This window comes from Echinops telfairi, unplaced genomic scaffold, assembly GCF_000313985.2.
Source record: "Echinops telfairi isolate 266 unplaced genomic scaffold, ASM31398v2 ScPeMD7_6;HRSCAF=24_0, whole genome shotgun sequence".
In the NCBI taxonomy this organism is placed as follows: domain Eukaryota; kingdom Metazoa; phylum Chordata; class Mammalia; order Afrosoricida; family Tenrecidae; genus Echinops; species Echinops telfairi.
The window spans coordinates 8,944,070-8,953,429 of NW_022103902.1; positions in this window are offsets into that span (position 1 = coordinate 8,944,070).

Sequence of the window (9,360 nt, forward strand, 5' to 3'; positions counted from 1 at the left end):
CAAATCTTTCTTGGAAGAGGTAGTCAAAAGGCTCTTTGGAAGCAAGGATGGCAAGACTTTGTCTCACATACTTTGGACATGTTATCAGGAGAGACCAGTCTCTGGTAAAGGACAGCATCCTTTACCAGATGCTGTCTGGTAAAGTGGAAGGGCAGCAAAAGAAAAAGAAAAACCAGGAAGACTCTCAGAGAAATAAATCGATTCAATGGCGCAACAATGGTCTCAAACTTAACAATGGTGAGGATGCTGCAGGACCGGGCAGTATTTCATTCTGTTGTACATAGGGTCGCCGTGTGTTGCAACTGACTCAATGGCATATAATAACAACCCTTATGGCTTAAGCAGACTCCTGCTGCCTGATTGCCTGCCGCATCCTGGAAAAGCAGAGACCTACAGGGCAAGTGAAGCAACCTTCAGAGAGTCCACCCATTTTGTCCTTGATTAAAGACAGTGTTTGGGTAAAAAACAGAATGGAATGAAAAAGCATCTCATGCCTAAAAATAACCTGCTCATGTCTATAGATTCCCAGATGATTTCTGTCCACGATCCTCTGACTTCTGGGTTCACATGTATTTCCATTCGTCCTTTGGTAGCCTGCCCTCAGAATTATGGTATTTTCTTACCTTAAACTTTTAATAAGCATTTTATTGTTGATGATATCAGAAGATGGAGATTGTACTGACCAGCCCACAGTAACCAGATCCTTAGATCCATTAAGTCTAAGGTGACCAGATTTTAACATTGGTAAAGCGGGACACCATTGACTGGGGGGGGGGGGGTTGTCTTGATTAAAAATTATGTATAGTATTATTTTGTTCTTTGGCATATTTCTCATTTGAGTGAATTTTTTTATAGATTGCTGTCGTTGTTTAAAAGGTCATGAAAATTTTCACAAGAATTTGTTAAATTATATTTCACACATAAAACGGCTTTCAAAGTCTCAACACTTAATTGTGAATTTTCTGATGTCCACACTTTATTTACCGTAGAAAAAAATGCGTTCAGTCGCAGCATTAGTTCCTGGTAAGGACAGCGCGTATTCCACAATTTTTAGTGCATTATTGTATGGAGCGTGGTTTGTTTCAAAATGATGAAATACTTCTAACCATTTGTTCTCTATTGTGATTTTTGCTGATGCCCAAGATTTAACCTTTTCCTTATCAATATATTTTGTTAATAATTATACCTCATTAAAAAGATCATTTTCACAAATATTAATTACTATATGGGAAATTTTGAGTAATATGATTGAATGATTTTTGCACATCATTCCAGTACTGTCTGCTAAATTCAAGAAAATGTATGTATTTATGAAATAAATAAATAACTTACCTAAATTATCTGAATAGCTGATTTGTTGACATCACTTGTTTAACTAGCACTAGCACGCAGTACGATGTGTATCGTCTGAGAGACAGTTACAAAATGTTTTCGTCGTTGCCAATGCCAAAAAATGCCATTGTTCATTAAGTCCAAACAATGGACTTAATTCGAATTCTAACAACTGATCAACAATGCGACCTTTGATAAGCAGTTCTCGATAATCAGCTCTCAACAATTATTTGCTATTATTAAAATTTAACATTATAAAATTAACAACAATAATATAAAACTCAAATCCTGGCGAAATAGCCACATGGCAGCCGAAAACCGTATACAGTATTCCCTTCCCGTTCTCCCGCCGTTCCCTAGCTTGTGCATTCTTTCCAAAAATCGGGACTTTTTTAAAACGCCAGGGGACACGGGACAAATTGCTAAAAATCGAGACTGTCCCGCCAAAACGGGGCGTCTGGTCACCTTGAAGATCCCCCTCGACTGTGTTGCTTCAAGGAAGGCTTGCTTGTTCTTGAAAAGCGCAGACATTTTTGACCTCTTCCTCCTCTTCCCAAATTGATACGCGCAGATCCATCCTTATGCTCAATTAACAGGTTCCACTACCTGCTGAAGATTCTTTAATCCCACTGTTTGTTACTCCAGCATCCTTTGGGGAAGAGTGCTTTAGTGAAGTGTGCCCTCTACCACCCACATAATGCAGTGTTCTTAGGGATTTTATTGGATGAAAGATGTTCCCTTGCTTACATTTCCCGCAGGGACATTCCTAACTCCTTTCTTATTCATTAGGCCATAGATGAAAGATACTGTACATACCACAGATTTTAATTTAATTTTTGTTTGGAAAAAGATATAAACATTTGCCTCCTCGGCCATTTTTCAGAGTACGACTCAGTGGCCCGATTTTCACCATGTGTGACGATCATCACTGCGCATTTCCAATTTCCCATCATTCTCAAAAGAACCCGGGACCCCTGAAGCAGTGCCCACGCCCACTTTCCCGTCTCATCGACGTTGGCCCCCAATAAAAACGTGCCTCTTTATGCCTTCATCTACTCTTGATGTATCATATCAGGAGAATTATATAATATTTGAACTTTCATGACTGACATCGCTCAGTATGTTTTTCAGGATCATCTACATTATAGCCAAATAGGCCTTTATGTCTCTTTGTGGCTGACCAATTTTTTTCTTTTCAGGGGTGGATCACCCAACAGTAGAGATGCACACAGCACTATTGTGCCTACTTTCGAATCTGTAGGGAATGGTACAGAAGAGTAAGAAAGCACAAGTGAGCCTGTGCTTACCTTGGTTATTGGATACTCTGCCCCATCAGATCATTTAAATTTACAAAGAGACTTGGATACCGTGTGAAGTTAAAAGCTCTAGGGTTGGAAGAGAAACAGGTGTCAGCTATCTCTAGAAGTAGAACCTTTGTTGTAGAAAACAAAAATTCACAATTGCTCACTACAGATTACTAATAAGCCCCTGCTTATCTTGCTTATTGGGTAAGACTACAACTTATTTCATTAGACATATATACAGTACAATTTTTTATCCATGCATCGGTTCATGTACACTTGGATTATTTCCCCCATTGGCTATTATAATCCCAACGAACATTTGTGCACATGTACACGAGTCCCTGCCAAAGCCTTTTGAAATTTTTATATTTAAGTGCTAATTAGGCAAGAAAAAAAGTACTCAGAGTTAATATGTATCACAGAACTAGCCCAACAGAACAATATGGTCATAAAGTGCCTTTGCTGTAGAATTCCGGAAAAAAGCAATCTGTGCTCAGCATTCAGGAAGGATCTGGCTTCTACCCATAATTCATTTCTCACTGGCTTTTCAGCCAGGTGCACTTTGCTTCTGTGCTTCATTTCCTGAAATGTGCAGGGAGTCTCTGACGCTTTCCTCCAGTATTTAAACGTAATGAGAAGTACCTTATCTATGTTAGACATGCTTGACAGGTGTCAGAGAGTGTAACTGACTTCAGGGGAGCAACTGTGCTGATTTGTTTAGGGATGAGGGGCCCCCTTAGGAGGTGGGACTTTCAGGGTTAAAACTGGAAACCCTGGACACACTGGGAAGAGTCGGTCACCTGCACTGATACATTTTTTCCTGGGTTTCATACCAACAACTATGATGTCCTTCAACTTGCCAGCCATCAGTGCCTACTTAGTGGCCTAGACGTAGGAGACGTAGGAGACGGTGTAGGAGGTTAAGAAACCAAATCCCCATCTTTGGGAAACTCAGATGACAGAGGCAGTAATTTGAGTCTCCAGTGAGCTTCATTCTACTAAACTACCTCATCAGGTGAGCCCAAGAATAAAAATCCAAACAGACAGAGACTGAACTTTCTAACTTAAAAAAAAAAATCCTGAAATTATTTTTTGTAGCTGTCTATCTCTTTGAGATGACTGAGAGGGAAAGCACGATATAGACAAAGCTTCATTTATTCGATACTAAGCTAATTTTAAAATAAAAAAGGTCTTGGCTATTGTCCTGCTGATCCATATTTTGCCATTGCTGTCATTTATGACACAACTGGTACCAACATACCCACGTGGTCAGAAAGCAGGCTAGATCCATTCCTTCTTTTTCACCCCCCTAAGAAACCATCAAGTAGAATGGCAGATAGGCACTTTAACCTGAACTCTTCAATCATTAGAAGATTTTTTTCACCCACTTTAGAAGCAAATGCCATATTTGGGTATAAGGAGGCATTTCACTTCAAAGCCCCACACTCCTGGTGCCCAGAGTTTCTAAAACATCTATTGTAGGTATTTTTAGTATCTGTCATCCCAAAGCCCTTTTTAAGTTACTAGGATACAGAGACAGATCCCTTGGCACCCCTTCTGGGACAGAACACAGGGGCCATTTGGCAACATACAGCAATGCCCCTCAAAGATTTAGAGGAAGAAAGGAGAAGCAATATTTTTTGTTGGTGCTAAAGAGAAATGTATTGATCTGCCCTGGATTTTTGCCAGGCTACCATACCAAGGACACATTCTTTTGAGTGAGCCTTTAATGATTATCAGTGGGAGTGATTTTGACACTTTTCTCTGATAAATACTCAATCCTTTGACCTCTGAGCGACGTGCTTCAGCACGACACCCTGGAACCGAGCCTTGAGTCACCTGGACCCCAAACTTCTGTAGCTCCCGCAGAAAAACTTCTAAGGGAGTTGGGTGACGGTGGCAGTGGCAATCACCACCTAACCTCAGGGGAGGCCTAGGGATAATCTCCTTTCAAAGCAACCCGGCCCAGAAGGTGTGATGACAGATCCTAACACGTTTCCTGTCCCTGTCCCACCTCTCAGAGACAACCTTGTAGCCCACAGTCATGATGACTTTAATGTGTAGTGACAAGAATATACATAGTTCTGACTATTTTGATGTCCCAAATTAAATCTAGGATTTTAAATGATGGCCCGTTTTCAAGCCATAACTCAAAATCACATCTATCAAACCTCTCGTACCCCAGAGAAGAGCCTCCTTTATCTCTTCAGGATTCCATTATAGCACCTATCACTTTGAACTATCGTTTTTCTTTTCGTAAGCCTTCTGAAAGGCACACTTCTTGCTCGAGGTAACTGTTTCAGCCTTGGGCTTGAACAGCCTTAGTGACTTGTTCAAACACTGAGCAATACTCTGTAGACGTAGTCACTGCTCTCATACTCCTTGGTGTGTCTAATGGCAGGTTAAGGACAGTCTTGCCCTACTCGTTTAGGATCCTCCAAGTGCTGTTTTCTGGGGGGTAAAGGTTTTAGGCTGCATCCTCCACCGCACTGTTTCAGCATCGCCTCGGGATAGAGCCGTGAAGCCCACCCCTGGTCTCCTGTTCTTCCTCAGGCAGCTCTCGCACAGGTCACAGTCGCGTTCTGCTGACTGCCGGGCAGGGCCCACGATACAGTAGACACACATGAAGCCACCATTTCCATTATCAACAAAAGGCTTGACGGTGGCAGGACTTTTTCTTTCTTTCTTTTTTTTTTTACATAAAGTTAATAACAACCTGTCACAAGCTGAACCTGAACCTAGTAAGATAATACCAGGGAGAGACTTTGGGACAAGAAGAGAAAGGATAGCGAGTATCTAATTGCTGCTATTAAAGAGGGGAAGGTAGGTCTATTTAGAGAAAATGCCAGACTGACTATGTGGGCATCAACAATAGACAGACCTAAGTCCTAGAAAGAATGGAGACTATAAAGGTAACACAGAGAACATTTGCTGTCACTTAGACAATAAGATTTATATTTAGCAATATGTAAGACTCAGATCCTGTTTGCACTGGAAAGGACCACTGAGATTTAATCTATTCTTTTCATTCCAGTGATGCAGAAAATATAATATCATACCTCACATATAAATATCTGAAAACCACAGCTCTTATCATTTTCTACAGCACTAGTCAAAAGAACTTTCTCTGGGGATGAAAATGTTCTACAGCTCCATCGTCCAAGACGGGAACCACTGGCCACAAGCAACCTTGAAAGCTTGAAAGGCGCACAGTATAATGTGTGGTCAAAATTAAAATTCCATGTTTAATTGCTTTTCATTTTAATTAAATTGAAATGAAATTTAACTTAGATTGCCATCTACATTTAAATGTAGATTGGCACCTGTAGCTGGTGACTACTGCATTTACTAGCTAGCAAAGCTGGGTTTAATGAATATTTTTCTACACTTCAATGGTGGTCTCACTAACCTTGCCCCACGGGTCCCAGGAGAGAATTGAAACATCAGCACCTCTAAGTTGGAAGAGACTCCACAGCAGGGAATGGGCTGGCCTTCCCCGGCCCGTTATGTAATTAGTGGAAGGTGCTTTCTTCACTCAAGTGCAACGCAGAGGGCACAAAGCTTAGTCACTTGAGCCAGGTCCCTTTGTGTGGTGAACAGGACCCAAACCCTAGAGTGGCCCCAAGAAAGAAGCGGGCTTTGGAATAAAATAAAATTGGGTTCAAAATATGGCCCTTCCCTTTTATTGAAGATGTCTTTATTGAGCTTGGTCAGGCATCAGTGCTAGAGAAGACAGTGAGATGGAGATAATGTTCTTGGCCTCCACAAATTCATGTCTTATTAGTCTAGTGCTATCACAACTAGAATACCACAGTGGGAGACTTTGAAGAACAGAAATGTATTTTCCCACAATTCAAGTGGCTAAAAATAGTAATTCAAGATGTGACTTTAAGAGGAAGGTCTTTCTTGATCTCTCTCAATCTCTAGTAGCTTCCAGCAATCCTGTCTCCTGAACTTGTAGGTTCATCTGTCTTCATATGCACCACCATGCCCAGCATGTCTCTCTACGTCTATTCTATTGTATACTTTTTAACTAAAAATTATTAGGTTTAGGACCTATCTTACTGATGTATGACCTAATTAAGGTAACAAAGAAAACATTATTTTTTTTAAAAGATCCTACTCAGAGACATAGAGGTTAGGATTCAACCTGAATTTGGGGGAGATATAATTCAATCCATAACACATATAAAGAGATTAATAAAAATGTTGATGAAACTAAAGCAGCATGCCATGACACCCAATAGTTACCAAGGCATGAGAACAGCATCTGTAACATTTCTAAGGCAGGATGACAGTAAATTGTTTGAAGGACAAAAAGGCAGTCAAGATGACTGGAGAGAAATAAACTGAGGGAAGCAAATGTATGAGGTCTCAGGAGGTTGGGACAAGAGCAACAAGGCCATGAAGGCCAACTGGAAGCCACGAGAAAGGCAGTCACAGAGATTGTCTAAAATATAAGCCAAGTAATTTTACTACCTGCTTACGCTCCTTTGATGTCTACTACTAGCTGTATATTCCTAGAGAGTTATTTTTCTTTTCAGCACCTAGGTTTTTTTCATGTATGAAGATACAGTGAACCCTCGTTTATCGCGGTTAATCGGTTCTAGACCCTACCGTGATAAATGAAATTCCGCGAAGTAGGATTCCTTATTTGTAAATCAAATATTTTCGTAGTTAGAGCATAGAGGACATGAAAAAACACCCTTTAGTCACCATTACACTCGTATTACCCAATTTATTAAACGAAAAAGGGAAAATACAGTAAAACATTTTGGACGTTACAATTACCATTTATTATTTATTATATTATTTATGGCATCAAGCGTGTACAGTATGAACCAATCAGTGGTAGTAATGACAGAGCATGCGCTGTTACGCAAAAACCGCGATAGAGTGAAGCCGCGGAAGTCGAAGCGCGAAGTGGCGAGGGTTCACTGTATAGTGATTCTTCCTGTTTCATATTGTGTTGTCTTCATTACTATTCCTTATTTTACCACTCTTGATTCTAATATCCATTGCCATGGCTACACAGAACTCACAGACAAGCAAACTCATGAATAAAGGATTTATTAAGGAAGTTAAGAGGTTATAATGCCAGTGGGAAATGCTTAGGATAGTTGTTACAAAGTTCTTTCAGGTCTGCTAATAAATGGCCAAAGTTGCACACAACTGCCCTGGGAGCCCGACCAGAAAGCATTCAGCTCAAGCTCCGTGGATCAGCAGACCCCGCTCCCTGAATTAAGTGTCCAGAGGCATCGCACTCCACAAACCAGTCTCCTGCTCAAAAGCACTCGACTTTCCTTGCTCCATGGGTTGGGGTGTCCACCACCCGGTTCCAAGCTTCAGATCCTGGTTCCACAGCCGCTCCGCTGGTGTGACAGCTGTCTTCTGGATCCAGGAGGTCCGCCGCCCAGGGATCTCGGGTAAGGAGGATGCACTCCACATCCGGCTCTTTCTGGGAATGGGATAACATATACATGTAATGGAAACATTTTTTATATACCATAAAATGGAAGGTCAATGAATGAAATACGATGATAGAATATTGAAAATATTTAAATATTGGAAAGCACTCAACTACTCTCCCCCTCAGAGTATTGTATTTTGCAGTGAGATACTTGGGGTCTAAGTAAGGTACTTGGGGTCTAAGTAAAAAGATGCTTTGGATGAGAACTAAGAATTAGCGTTAACTACCAGGACCTAAATCATTAACTGCTTGAATTGTTGCTGCAGTAAACGGCATGGGAAGCCCTATGGCTGACATTTTCTGGCATTCCTATTGCCAGAATGTTCCATTCCTCGGTACCTGTTCTGACACCAGCCATCCCTCCCGCAGCACGCTACTTCTCTGCTGGGTTCGATAATTCATTGCAATGGCCACACAGAACTCATAAATATACTCACAGTAACAGATGGCTTGGGGGAATTGATAGGTGACCACGAGTCAGCATCAGTGAAGAATAAAGACCCAGTCATGGGTCCATAGCAACGCCACTCCTTAGCCAGAAACCACGTCTCTCTCTGGTCCTCAATCTGGCAGACATTTGGTCCCTTGGACTCTGCATCCGGGGACCAGAAAGCTTGCCTGTTCTCTGTCTCTCAGTCCCATAGTCCCTGCGCTGCCCATCTCAGTCTGTCCCATAGTCTCTTTGCCATAATCACTGAGGCCTCTGGGCTCAGCCTCCACCAGAGAACTGAAATCAGCCTGGGCTCTCTCTGTGTGCCAGATGGTTTTTGTGCACAGAAGAATGACTTTGATGGAAGTGGAGTTTTTGTCTCGTGGCAGACCACACCCTTCCCCAGGGAACTAAGAACAGTGACTTAAGTCACACCCTCTAGTAGAGTCTAAAGATACATCCCACAATAATCTTGTAGCACAGAACACCCTGTAAAATGGAATTATAGCCACAGGCATAAAGTTCAGAATCATAATACACCGCCATCAGGAACGATGGCTACAAAACAAAACCTCAGTGCCCTCAAGTCAATGTGGACTCACAGCAAACCTACAGGACAGGGTAGAACTGGTCCCTTGATTTTCAGACTGTAACTTTTTACAGGCGTAGAAAACCCTGTCTTCCTCCCATGGAGTGGTTGATGGTTTCAAACTGCTGACCTTGCAGTTCAGAGCCTAATATATAGCTATTACACCACAAAGGGCATAATAATTGACTACATCTCACTTGCTTTAGTTTTTCCTTTGAAGAACTATGTCTATTGG